The following is a 14,485-nucleotide window of genomic DNA, read 5'->3' on the forward strand; positions in this document are numbered from 1 at the left end:
AAAAGAAAAAAGATACCATGTGTGCATTATTGACATCTTTTGGGATAGCTGTAGTTTTCAAAGTCATTTCTGCAATACACTTGATTTTTTCCTTGTAGGAAGAATCAAACCAGACATTTAAAATTACAACTCAACATGGGGGTAAGTAACTGCATCTGCTACCAAACTTAATAAAATAATCACAAACACCACTGCTTTGCTGACAGGAGGAGCTCTGATGCCATTAGAACCGAAGAAAAGGTTTTATCTAAAAACATATGCAGAGCAGTCACCGTGAGAAAATTAAATCTGGAGAGTAAAAAACTGAAAAATCTGTGGCACTTCAAGCAGCGGGAAGATTTATGATGACATTTGTCACTGGTGTGTGTGTGTGTGTTTGTATGGAATGTATTTCATGCAAGCCCACCATATTCAGCTGAAGCTCCTTCTCTTTTCCTTTTTTTTTTAATATCATAAGATAATCCCATTACTCTTTTCACATTTTGATCTGTTCCAAGTTCATTTTCAAAACTGGATCTTCACAGATTGGTACTTATTTCCTCTTCTGCCAATGGCCTTTTCCCCCACTTTTTTCTGAGATGACTGTAGTGATCTAGAAGTCTCACTGAAAGACTAAATGCCTCATCCACAGACTAAGCACCCATCAACTGGATCTTCATTCCCAGTCCTTGACAAGTGCAGGAGATAAAGCAGAGCGACATGGGGTGCCCAGCTCAGAGATACCCCCTCCTCTGCAGGGTATGGCTACATCTTTGCTTTGTTTTTGAACTGACCCAGAGGATCTTTTCTGGGCAGTGCCAAGCCCTTAAGGACAGAATATTTCTCTCTCTGAGAATTGTTTCTGGTTTGGGTTTCTCCAAGCAGGTATACTGGAATTTCAAAAAAGAATATACCTCTTCTCTCAGGCATGCTGAGTTTTGACCCACCCTGTGCATATACCTATTCCCCTCTTTACCACCAGGCGCCAGGGTACAGGAAAACGACAGCCACACTAGTGCCCCAGGAGTCAAGCGCAACTGTAGCGATTTGCAAGGACTGAAGAACGCTCCAGTGTTGAGAGAGGGGACAAAAGGTCTGGAAATAACACTGCAAGTGGCACCCAAGGATACCTCTTTAAAAAAAAAAAAAAATGTATATATATATGTGTGTATATATATATATATATATATATATGCATTTTATATCTCATCAGCAGGTGCAAACAGAGTTACAGCAATAATGCTAATTGGAGTAGAGCTTATTTTATAAATTTTCAGGCAGTGGAAATTTTCCTAATAAATGCTTGCTCAGAACCCTCAGGCTGAATGAATTACTATGACTGATGGCAAGCTGGATTCTTACCCTCTTAACCACTTCCTGGCACCTTCGCCAGGCCTGAGGCAACGTAGGGGACTCAAGGGCTACATGGAACACAGTTGGAAAACTACTAGGACAGAAAAACACTGATCAAGAAAACATAAGGGCTGATCTTCAGAACATGAATGGAATATAACAAGGTCAAGAGCAACAACCACAGACTTAGAGCCAAATGACTGGTATGTGAACCACATAGACAGCTCTGCATTTACTAGCTGTCTAGTCTGAACTGAGTTATTCAACCCACTGACCTTCCATTTTCTCATTAATGAACTACATAGACATATCTGCCCAGACCGCAGGGTCTGATTAGTACCAACTGAGTCCCTTACTAGCAGTGTGAGCCTGAATAAGCTACTTAACCTCTCTGTACTCCAGTTTCTTCATCTGTTAAAAATGGATGACATTACCTACCTCACATGATTATTGTAAAGATTAACTGAGATACTTGGCATATAAGGAAACAGTAAAGATCAGCTATTCCTCCTACTGTTTTCTAGCAGTAAACTTTGAAGCCTATAAAATATTTTGCAACATACTATTTTTGTTATATTATGAACCTTTTGGGTTTTTTTTTGCGGTACGTGGGCCTCTCACTGTTGTGGCCTCTCCCGTTGCGGAGCACAGGCTCCGGACGCGCAGGCTCAGCGGCCATGGCTCACGGGCCCAGCTGCTCCGTGGCATGTGGGATCCTCCCGGACCGGGGCATGAACCCGTGTCCCCTGCATCGGCAGGCGGACTCTCAGCCACTGCGCCACCAGGGAAGCCCGAACCTTTTGTTTTTAATTGCTGTTATTGAAAATGACTCTGGTCCAGTTGCTAAGTTGTTATGGGATTTCCACTGAGTTCCAGTCTATGCTTAGATTCCAAAGAGTACCCATGTGTCTGATCTTTATTGTCAAAAGTAAGCTATCCCACAAGTAAGGGATATTCCTCTTCCTACTCCTTTTGTTTAATAATCTCAGCTGGAATTCTTTTGTAGAATTTCACACTAAGCCAGGAGGTTCTCTAATAGAGCAACAGTTTGTCCATTTATTTGAACTACAGCTATATGGCCACTTAGCCTTTTCCTTGAGATAATGAATTGTGTCTAGTTTATATTCAGGAACATCAACAACCATGAAAACCAGTGACATTATTCAACCCTTCAGATTTTTAACAAATAGAAAATTTTACTGTATAAAATGCTGCCTCGTGGACTGAGTCACAGTTAACAAGACTGGTTCTAAGGTGAACAAACATCTTTCTTTCTACTAAGACCTACCGTGGTAGTGAGACAGAAAATACAGGCTAATGAGTACAGTCTTACTATCCAAAAAAAAAAAAAAAAAAAACTTTAATTCAATTGACTAAACAAAGTACTTTTTCCCTATTATTTGAACTTCCGACATTCAATTTTCAATACCTAAAAAAGCCTAAATTTCTAGAAATTATAGGAATAGAAAACAAATACATTTTGACTGAACCTAACTATAATGTTCTCCAAAATAAAAAGTAAATTAGTATTGCTATCTTCTTTAACTACAGTGTATACACATCAGAAGAGTGAAGTTTTAAAGGAGGATATGTGAAAAGGATAATTTATTCCAGAATAATTTACAGATAGAAAAGCATGTTGCAAATTACTCACACAGTTCAAAAAGTTTCTTTAATACCTTCCTTGAAGTCTGATAAACATCCTCACTTCAAAAAAGGGTAACAGTATCTGCAAATTGAGCCAGAGGACCCGATGATAGCCATATATAATCGGTCGTCACCTTGCAGCTCAATTAGCCCTCATGTAAAAACGAGGCATGTAAGGAGAAATGAGGTTTTGACATTATCTCTGCCAGCAAGATAATTACCCAGACTTCATTTAACAGTAGGGCAACACTGCTGTAGCAACAAATTAACTCAGCCCCATTTGCAATTCATGGTGTGTTTTCTCATTTAATACCATTTGTCTTACCCCAAGTGAATGTTTCCATTAGTTTCCTCTAGCACAGCAAATACTCAGTTTGACTCCACACATTACATCATTGCGTCAATGCTTACCTTCCAGCAACTCTTTGAAGGCATATTCAAAATGCGATAGGATGTCCCGTGATTCCATTTCAGCTACCACTTTTCTCCGGTTTATGGCCAAATAATACAGTAGGTGTATCTGTATTCAACCATCAGGGACATGAAATTCCCTATGCCTACAATCAGTTTCAGAGGCATTTTTCTCTTTTCAGAAAGAAAAATCAAGAAAAAGACAAATACAGCCAGGCTCTAACCTAGGTACCCTCATATATTAAGTTTTTAATATATTTTCAGGAGACATTTTAGGAAAGAAACCTTTTTTAAAAATGTGCTGGCTGTACATGTTAAGTCTTTATATATAACAGCCTAAACAGATAACTCTGTCATCTCTTTTATTTTCCTTTCCACATTTTACATTAAAAGTTTTCCTGAGCTTGAATTTAAAAGCTATTCTGCACCCCTAAAACTAGGCACAATTGAGGAAAATTTTGAAAAAGGAATGTAACGTTTAAAGGGTCATGAGCACAGAAAACAAGAACAGTACTGTCATGAAGGGGCCTGTCATTCAATTTTGTGTTCAATTCTAAAAGGTAATGCTAATTTGACTACTGATTTATTATTTGAGATTTTACACACTGAATAATTCACTGTTGACCATACAAGAGGCCCTAAAAGTCCTAAGAACCCTCAAGTCCCCTAGAATTGCTTTTTTTCAAGAAGATAAATCTATACAATGAAATGTTGAGCTTCAAACATTCAAATATATAAAGTCAAGTACATTTATTTATAACTAATGTTATGTTAGTAGGAAAAAGAAGAAAATTTACCTCTGTGTTATAAGTGAATATATAAATATTTTGAAATCAGGAATTTCAATTTTTAAGAATAAATAGTCACTATTCTGCATGAAATTTAAGGAAATTCCCGAGGAGAAAAACAATACTTCCAAGAGTTTTATTTCATTTATCACAACAGTGATTAGCAAAAATATCTGTGGAAAACTACATTATTTTATACTCTCAAGAATTAGGAACAAAAGATACATATATGTACACTTCATACAAAGTTTCATTGCTAAATGGTTACTTTAACATTATAAACTAGCAAGTAAGTGTCCATGATATATTATTTTCTTTCTTTTTTCTTTTTTTTTTTTTTTTGCGGTACACGGGCCTCTCACTGTTGTGGCCTCTCCCGTTGCGGAGCACAGGCTCCGGACGCGCAGGCTCAGCGGCCATGGCTCACGGGCCCAGCTGCTCTGCGGCATGTGGGATCTTCCCGGACCGGGGCACGAACCCGTGTTCCCTGCATCGGCAGGCGGACTCTAAACCACTGCGCCACCAGGGAAGCCCTCTTTTTTTTTTTTCTTTTAATTGTCTTTAATTAAAACAATTCACCAATATCTCCACACTCTCAAGTAACTAACTGTTCTAAGGAATAGATTTAAGACTTGAAAGTTAACATATAGGCAAGATGTATCAAAAACAAAGTTCTGTGCTTTACTGTATGGTCTAACCAGTCTCACATCTCTAGTCAAAGTGATGGTAAGTGAAAGAAGATAAAAGAACCAATATTTTTCTAGTTCTTACGAAAGCATTCTAGGAGTGAAGATTTCTTCTCAATACAGAAAAATTTTTTATATACTTGACTAACAGTCATCCAGCCTTGGCTCCAGCAATTCAAATACAGAGAAAAAGATACGAAATAAAGACAATGGAAAGTTAAAGTTAAATTTTCTTTTTGCACTCTCTTGGCCTTGCCAGTCACACAGTCATCCAATTGCTGAGGAGGGTAAAATGCTTAATCTGCAGATGTTCTCCAATCATTAGCTGTAAAACTGGGTGTGTATTACCACTACAGGCCTCTATTTTGTGTACTGAAATAATAAATTCCACACATATGTGAAAGATAAGGAATTTTATATTTGTTATATACAGTGAACACAAATCAATACTTGGGCAAAGAATATGAATGGATATCACATCCAGTATATGGAAAATTAATTCACCAATCCAATTATTAATGAAGATACGAGGAAATACTCATTCTTCTGTTTCATTACTCATTTAACTAGTTTGATCACTTTGGAAAAGATCCAGGCAGGCATTTTTCCAAAAGTGATATTTAAATTAGTACTTAAAGGATAAATATGAATTATCTTTAAAGTATGCAATTAAAATATGCAACAAAAACACTGATATACTATAATTGCATTTAACACAAAGTAGACAGTTAAAATATGAAATAGACTGTTTTGCTAGTGTAGGAGTTTTGCTCCTAAGAAACTTCCCAACTTTTAAAAAGTAATTAAAACAATTGTTTCACTGGGAAATGTGGTTGGAGGATTACTTTGAGACACAATAACATAGTTATTTTCAGGCAAATAGTTAAATAGATTAAAAGGTTTTTTATGGCTATGAGTGTAGAGCTGTAACATTCAACCATCACTCAGCAAATACAGCTCTTAATTATTATATCTAGCTTTTGCATCAGAGTATTGGCCTTTCTTTATCAATTCATGATCAGCACTGTCATTAACGTGGTGCTTTATACATTTTTTAAAAAATCATCTCTGATGAAGCACAAAGATGCTAAAACAAAGCAATTGTGATGTATGGGGTGCAAGCACCTTACCTTAGCTGGTTCAATTCAAGTAATATTCTGTTATAACCAATTTGCTTTGTGCTTAATGCAAACATAATGCAGGAGAAATGCCCCTGGGCAATGTTGAGGAGTAACTGATGAAACGGATTTATTTAGACACTATGGATAAAGCCTTTTGGCTTTAAATATTTTAGAATATCTACAGTCTTCAACAAAGTAATTCTATTGAAGTAACTTATTCTAAGGAAGTAATCATGTGTGTCTATATGCCTATGGGTGTGTGTCTTGGAAGGGAGAATCCTTCATGTACAAAGATGTTCATCAAGGTATTATCTGTAACAGTTTAAAATGAGAACTTAAACATAGGAAATACTTTATATCTACAGGATGGAATATTATGCAACCATTAAAATCTATGGTTGTGAGTGCATGCTTATATGTTAAGTCAGAACGCATGCTTGAAAACTACATGTAGAGTGTGCATTCATTCATTCATTCATTTCTTAGTTCACTCAAACATTCACTGCATGTCTGCTACATGTCAGACACTGATTCAGGCCATGGGCACATAGCAATGAACAAAACAGACAAGAATCTCTACCCTCATGGAGTGTATATTCTCACGAGAGGAGACATACAATAAACAAATACAGATGGTAGTTCGGATAAGTGAGATAGAGTGCTGGGACAGGAGGGTTATTGTTTTTAAATGGAGCATGCCTCAAACAGGTGAAGGGGTGTGCCAGGGGTGTACCCAATGGAAGAACATTACAGAAAGCAGGAACACCTAGGTTGGGAGCATGAAGGCAAGAAGGCCAGTGTTGCTGGAAAGAAGTGAGCAAAGAGATAAGTAGGAGGAGGTCAGCGAGGTTTGGCGGGAAAGTGCGGGCAGGGAGGGGGCTGTGCCGATGTAGGGTCTTGTCTTGTAAGCTACCATGGGACTTCTGCTTCTATTCTAGTGAGAGAGAAGGCCAGTAGAGGCTTCTGAGAAGAGGCGTGACATGATGGGACTTCCATCAAACTGTCACCAGCTGCTGCTTTGAGGACAGACTGTGGGAGAGCAAAGGCAGAGGACAGCAGCTTTTATTTCAGAAATGGGAGGAAAGTCAGACAGAAAAAGACAAATACCATATGATATCACTTATATGTGGAATCTAAAAAAATGATACAAATGAACTTAATTACAAAACAGAAATAGACTCACAGACATAGAGAACAAACTTACGGTTACCAAAGGGGATAGCAGGGTGCGGGTGGGCGTTTGGGATGAATATATACACCCTCCTATATATAAAATAGATAAACAAGGGCCTACTGTACAGCACAGGGAACAATACTCAACATCTTACAACAACCTATTATGGAAAAGAATCTGATAAAGAATATATATATATATATATACACACATACATATATATGCATAACTGACTCACTTTGCTGTACATTTGAAACTACCACAACATTGCAAATTAACTATACTTCAGTTAAAAAAAAAAAAAAAAAAGAGGGAGTTCCCTGGTGGAAGACTCTGTGCTTCCACTGCCGGGGGATGGGTTCGATCCCTGGTCGGGGAACTAGGATTCAGCATGCTGTGTGGTGCAGCCAAAATCAATCAATCAATCAAATCCAATGTCTAATTGTTACAAAAAAAAAAAAAAAAAGAAATGAGATGAAGGAAAAATAGGGTGATAAGAAGGCATCCGATTCTGAAGACTTCTGAAGATGTATTAGATTTACTAACAGATTGAGAATATTATGAGAGGAAAAAGAGGACTCAAGGATGACACTAAGGTTTGTGGTATGAATAACTAAAAAGAGAGCACTGGCATGCACTGTTTTAAGAAAAAAAACTACAGGAAGAACAGTGGTCAAAATTTAATAGAAGGCTAGTCAGAAAATTTAAAACACATGTTTATAATTAGTTAAGTAACAGGTTTGGTTCTGATAAAAATCCTAGATGAAACTATATCTGAAAAAAATAATACATTACTGTAATCAAAGTTCTGAATAAAAAATGATGAATGACTTCAATATGTAAGCAAGGTGGGGGAGGGAGTGAATTTTATAAAGCCGATATTTAAGATAATGGATCAAATGAGCTCAGACTTTAAAAGAATATGTGCACTATATGGAATGAAACGAAAGATGAACATAAAACACCAGCACAAACTCATTACAGTACCACAAGGACAACAAGAGCTCGGAATAAATGGGGGCTGGTGAAAAATGCTGAAGCCAAAAAAGAATAGGAGTCTAATTTATTTTTGGCAACGTCTGAAGCAAGAAAAATAAACAGAAAAGAGAATCACTGCTTGGGGAGTTGGTATGGATGACAAAAAGAAGGTAGAATTTTACTTTGAATCCTTTGTATCTTCTCCAAAGGAAAAATGGTCTTCAAATTAAGAAGGTTAGGAGACCTACTGCTAAGAGAGAACTAAAGTCCGAGAGACAAGAGATGTGAAAAGGCAGCACCTAATTTTTTTAATAAGTCAAAATTCTAGGCTTGCAGAAATTAAACTGTATGGTATTAAACACATTTTTGGATATAATTTCAGAAATAAATTGAGAAAATCTTTTCCAAATCAGGAAGAGGAAAAATGGTGTTAGAGAAGTAGAATTGCCTAACTAGGTTGAGTTTCAAAAGTGGGGAGTAAAATAAATACAGTTGGCACATAATAGACCAAAAGAGTTAATGTCAAATCAACTAGCAAAAGTCTAGAATAAAATGTAAAGTTGATTATTTGGGAGGTTAGGAAATATTCTCCTCCTGCTTTCCTTCTCTGTATGGCTGACAGAAAAAGGCAATCAATAAAAATCAACAAAAGAGTCAAAAAGATACATACCCCGCAATGTTCAGGCAGCACTGCTTACAATAGCCAAGGCATGGAAGCAACCTAAATGTCCACTGACAAATGAATGGATAAAGAAGATGTGGTATATATACACAATGGAATACTACTCAGCCATAAAAAAGAATGAAATAATGCCATTTGCAGCAACATGGATGGACCTAGAGATTATCATACTAAGTGAAGTAGGTCAGAAAGAAAAACATCATATGACAATCACCTATATGAGGAATCTAAAATATGACACAAATGAACTTATTTATGAAACAGAAACAGACTCACAGACACAGAAAACAAACATATGGTTAACAAAGGGGAAGGGGCAGGGGGAGGGATAAATTAGGAATCTGGGATTAGCAGATACAAACTACTATATATAAAATAGATAAACAACAAGTTCCTACTGTATAGCACAGGGAACTGTATTCAATATCCTTTAATAAACCATAATGGAAAAGAATGTGAAAAAGAATATATATATATATATGTATAACTGAATCACTTTGCTGTACACCAGAAACTAACACAACCGTGTAAATCAACTATACTTCAAAAATAAAAATAAAAAAAATTAAGGGCTTCCCTGGTGGCACAGTGGTTGAGAGTCCGCCTGCCGAAGCAGGGGACACGGGTTCGTGCCCCGGTCCAGGAGGATCCCACATGCCGCGGAGCGGCTGGGCCCGTGAGCCATGGCCGCTGAGCCTGCGCATCCGGAGCCTGTGCTCCGCAACGGGAGAGGCCACAACAGTGAGAGGCCCGCGTACCGCAAAAAAAAAAAAAAAACCAGAAAAAAAAAAGAATTAAGCAAGGTTTACTAAGAACATTCCATTTTTACATTCTTTCCTATTTTCTATTTGTTTATAGGGTTACCTGGCCAGTGGACAGAAATTTTACTTTAGAAGTAATTTAATGTCAGTATAACTTTAGACAAAGTGTCTTACAATGTAGGACAAGATAGGGCAATGTGATGTATGTATAACTAAGTTACATAAAGAATATTAACTGAAAACACAGAAAGCTTGTTTCTTAAACTTAATGGTACAAGACCACATTAGGTGACAGAAGAAAAGTAATGGGGACATTATGATGTGCATTTATCTTAACACACACACACACACACACACACAAACACACACACACTGCTCTAGAGAAAATGTAAGACTTCTACCTTGATAGAAGTTTGTATAAATTAGAGGTTTTAGTTGCAAATTCAAAGATATGCTCAATAAAATGTTAGCCTAAATGTGATGTGGCAAACCTCTTGCCCACCTGCGCCCCCAAATGAAGCATTTTTAGGCTGTTTTAAAGTAATTTGTGTTCCGGTTCCCAGAGCAAAAGAAGAAAAATATCCCATGGACCCAATGGTATTTTACTTCCGGGTACCATATTTGAAGGACATTAACATACAAGCACATGTAAAAGAGAACAATCAGAAAGGTGAAAGGGTTTGGGAAAGCGCAAAAAATAACTGGTGATCTAGAATGAAAAAGATAAGACGTAAGATTGTCCCAAGGATTTGTGGGACTATCAGGTGGCAACTCTAAGTTCTTTACACCCATCTTACAGGTGAAAAAACTGAGGCTTAGAGAGGTTATACAGATAAGCCAGTAGAAGGACTGGAACTTAAATTTAGGTTTTATGACCTTATGCTGTGTAGTCCCAGAAGATGAAAGTAGAACCAATTATATTATGAAGCCAGATTTTGGGTCACTCTAAGTTAGAAATAAAAACAAAACCAGTCTCATCATGTACAGGGTTTCCATGAAGTCTGGACACGAAGGCAAATCTACATAATGTTATCAAGAACAACTTCAATCTGTAAAAACATGTCACATAGATGTTTGCAGACTTCACAGCCACCTGGTGGAAGCTGAACAGCCATCATGCAAGGTGTTCCATAATCCCTTAATCTGTCCAACAGCCCCAAGGAAACAACAGAATCCTACTAAACACTAAAATAACGTGCCCAAGGTCTCAAAGTGAACACATTAAAAGTGGATAAATAAAAAGTGAATAAATGAAAACCACAGGTCTTCCTCATTCTTTCTGCTATAGTTCTCTTACCCGGGCCACACATTAAAATCACCTAATGCTTTTTGAAAAAATACCAGTTCTGATTTAATTGGTCTTAGATGAAGTCAGTTGTTGAGATGAGGATATGGTTTCCCAACAGCTGGGTACAGACATGGCCACACATATAGGAGAGAAAAGCTACTTTTCTGAGGGGGAGAGGAGGGGTAACCATGAAAAGTGAGAAGAGAATAGCAAATAGTGTTCAAGCAACTTCGCAAAAATAAAATTCCAGTGCAATTTTGTACCCACTTAAGATATATTCAAGCAAGATCCAGATATCCTGAGATCCAAAATATGAGAAGTGCAAGAAGAAAGGCAGTCTGACACTAAAGTGCAGGACCCACTCATCTGAAATATGCTTTTTAAACACATAAAATGACACATTTTAAAGTCAGATACTGTAAAAGATTACTTGTCTTTTGCACAAGTGGCAGATCTGTTATCATTCTCATCATATTGAAAGCTTATCCAATAGATGCCCTCTCTGTACCCTCCAATAGCTCTTTGTGCACTCAAAATGAACCCCACTATCACAGTGTTTCTTGGATTAACCAATGTAAGATATTTGAAGAGGGTCTTTGTTGTCGTAAAATGAGAAAAGTTGCATTAACAGCATTAAAATAATTGTGGTCACTTGGAGAAAAAAAAAATCAGCAAAATACAGTGCCAGCATTTTATGTGAGCCATTCCTTGCAAACAACTAATACAGTTTTCAAGCTCTTTAATTAAAGAGGTATTCTTTAAAATTGGGAAGAAATGTTAAGTTGAATGTCATCCCCTTCCTCCTAGAATGAATGACCTCTGATAAGTATCTGAACCATTTAAACACAAACACACATAAAATGTATTTTTTTTAATTCAACAAACATGAAGTTTGACGTGGCAAAGCAAGAACTATTTTCTAAATTTAATTAAACAGAAAAAGGCAGAGCTGACACGCAGATGAGTTGTCTAAACAAACTTTACAAGCTAGATATTAAGGAAAGGAGTGTCATTTTTTTGTTTTAAGAGCCCAAGGTGACTGCTTATGTTTTGTACTGCTAGTTAATTCTAGCTGCAGCACAAATCTTGTCTTCTCTCTTATAATTAATTCTCAGTGTCAAAAGTGCTAGATGTCCTTTTCAGAATCAACCTATCCTGGCTGTTAATTATGTTACAGAAATATGTTCAAATAATGTTAACGGCCTGATTCTAATGCTCACAGAACAAGCTACAGGTAAAGCTCAATTAATGATTTAGCTAAATATGTTTACTTAATTATTTTGCTGAGAACATGAGAATGATTTGCTTTTTGCCAAAATGATACCTGGAGATGATTTTTAAAAAGATAGGAAATATGTGCAGGCTGGAAATAGATACATGATAGGAACCACTGCTGGGATATTAAGACAAATCCTGATAATTTTTAGAACTATGCGCATCACTGAAATATTATTTCTTAGATTAGAGGGTTTCTCAAATATTGAGAAATAGACAAATAAGAGAAATACAGTGACCAAGAAAAAAATCTCTTGAAGGGTAGTGATACAAAGTGAACCTTTTACTCATTTTTATATATTCAATTACAATGGTCTTATTTTCTCAATGGTCTATATTTCCATAAGCCCCATCCCAGACAGTGCCCTAGAAGCTGCCATGGAAATTTAGACTGAAACCAAGAAACACATTAACTGCCCCAGGGAGAGCCTGGAGCTGAAAGAGTTGACTTGGAATTCCCCAGAGCTCCAAGACTAGTCTAAGTCCAGGAAGTGCTCTTCTACTGATGCCTGAGTTGTACAATGACATTCAGTGACTGCATTTAGTTTCTGGATGGTTTATTTGCCTGTGGAGCGCTAGCATGTAACTTATGAGAGAGAAACGAAACAATAAATGGAGTAGTCACAGACCTTAAAAGAGAAAAGGGGGGAAAAAAAGAACATTTCTGAGCACCTACCATGGGTCAGTCATGCTGCTAGGTACTTTACATATGATATATTCATTCAACCTCTCTTCTCCCATAAACAGTATAAGGTATACATTATTATTCCCATTTGCAAAAGCAGAAAGGTTAAGTAAATTGTCCCAAATCATTCAGTCAATATGTGGCAGGTCCAACCAGAATTTGAGTCCAGGTCTTTTTGGCTGCAAAGAGCTTGCTTTTTATCTAGTAATGTACAAAGAAAAGCAAAACTCAAGATCAAATTCAGAGATAAGGCAAATATAAAATTCAATCTCATATATACATACTTGAAATGTAAAAGATCATTTTTTCCCCTTTAATTCCTGATTAATTTACACACGGGTTTGTGAGTCTGATACTTATGTTTTTTTAGAGGTCTGAGGAGTGACTGGGCCTATGGTGACATTTGCACTTAGAATCATAACATTTATAGGTTAAACAAAAAAAAAAAAGGAAGGTCTTAAGGCTTCCTGATTCTTATACAAGAGGAAACAAAGACATAAAATGCTTAAATGTCTTGCTCAAAGTCACAGCACTTGATTTTTGCAAAGCTGGGATTAGACCTCAGATCTGACCCATGGTCTACGCTTCTTTCAGTTACAAAGTACTGGGATTTTTTTTGTTTGTGCTTTTTTTTGTTTGTTGTGTTTTGTTTTGTTTTCCCCCCAGCTCTGGGATAGGTTGTAACTGTTAGTTATCATAAGTATATGATACAACCATGAAAATGTCATAAAAATCCTCTCAAAAATTAGCATATTCACATGTGGCTGATTCACTGTGTTGTGTGGCAGAAACTAGCACAACACTGTAAAGCAATTATACTCCAATAAAGATGTAAAAAAAAAAAACTAGCATATTCAGTCATCGCCTTAAAAAGAAAACCAATCACCTGGGTTTATGTCTGTTTTGTTTTAAAAAATAATCAAATGGTATTAAGAAAGACACAACTAGGTAAGCTTACTTCACCAAAATAAAGTTTGGATTCGTAGGTCAAAATTCCAGGTGGCTGAGATTTAAAATACAATTGATGTAAAAAAATCAATGCATCATGACATGAGAAAACTGTTACTGATTCTTTATGTGCTTCCAATTTGATTGCTTTGGCCTTCCAAACAAATACATGGAAGTACCAGAAACCTATTAGTATGATAATAAAGCCTCGCTCCTGGATGTGTACAATCTCTGTGCTTGGAGGATAGCAAACAAACAAACAAAAATCAGTGTAAAGATCTGCTCTAAATTTCAATAAAAGAATAATTGAACTAATTATAAAATGTAAAATTTTAAAGAATTTTAGAATAATCAGATTTCCTTCAATTTTAGAATAATCAGGTTGCCTTCCCTTTAAGTCCTTACAGAAGTCCATTTCTGTGTGCCTTAAAAGCTAATGGTTTCTTATCTTTTAACCTATTGTTCCTATTTTAGTTCATGTTTTTTTCAGTATTCCAATTTTTAAAAATCCAAACCTAGCTTCAGGTTATTATCCTCTATTACTATCCAAAACACAGTAAATACAGTGGGTCCTTTTACATACAGAAAATAGTATAGCTGATAGGAATATGTTTAATAATCAATGTTATGAGCAGAGAGAACTGAAATATATGAAAGGCATATACCTTCACACAGATGAATAGATACACGCATATATGTACACATACAC

At 36.5% G+C, this 14,485-nt stretch overlaps 1 protein-coding gene across 8 annotated transcripts in view; it reads right to left on the reverse strand.

Annotated features, from left to right (window-relative positions):
• Positions 1 to 14,485, reverse strand: part of GPATCH2 (G-patch domain containing 2) — a 173,989-nt gene that overhangs the window by 114,097 nt on the left and 45,407 nt on the right. The gene's annotated exons all lie outside the window — the stretch shown is intronic.

Source organism: Aethalodelphis obliquidens, unplaced genomic scaffold (assembly GCF_003676395.1).
Source record: "Aethalodelphis obliquidens isolate GAN/ISIS:26980383/991018 unplaced genomic scaffold, ASM367639v1 scaffold24, whole genome shotgun sequence".
Classification (NCBI taxonomy): Eukaryota; Metazoa; Chordata; class Mammalia; order Artiodactyla; family Delphinidae; genus Aethalodelphis; species Aethalodelphis obliquidens.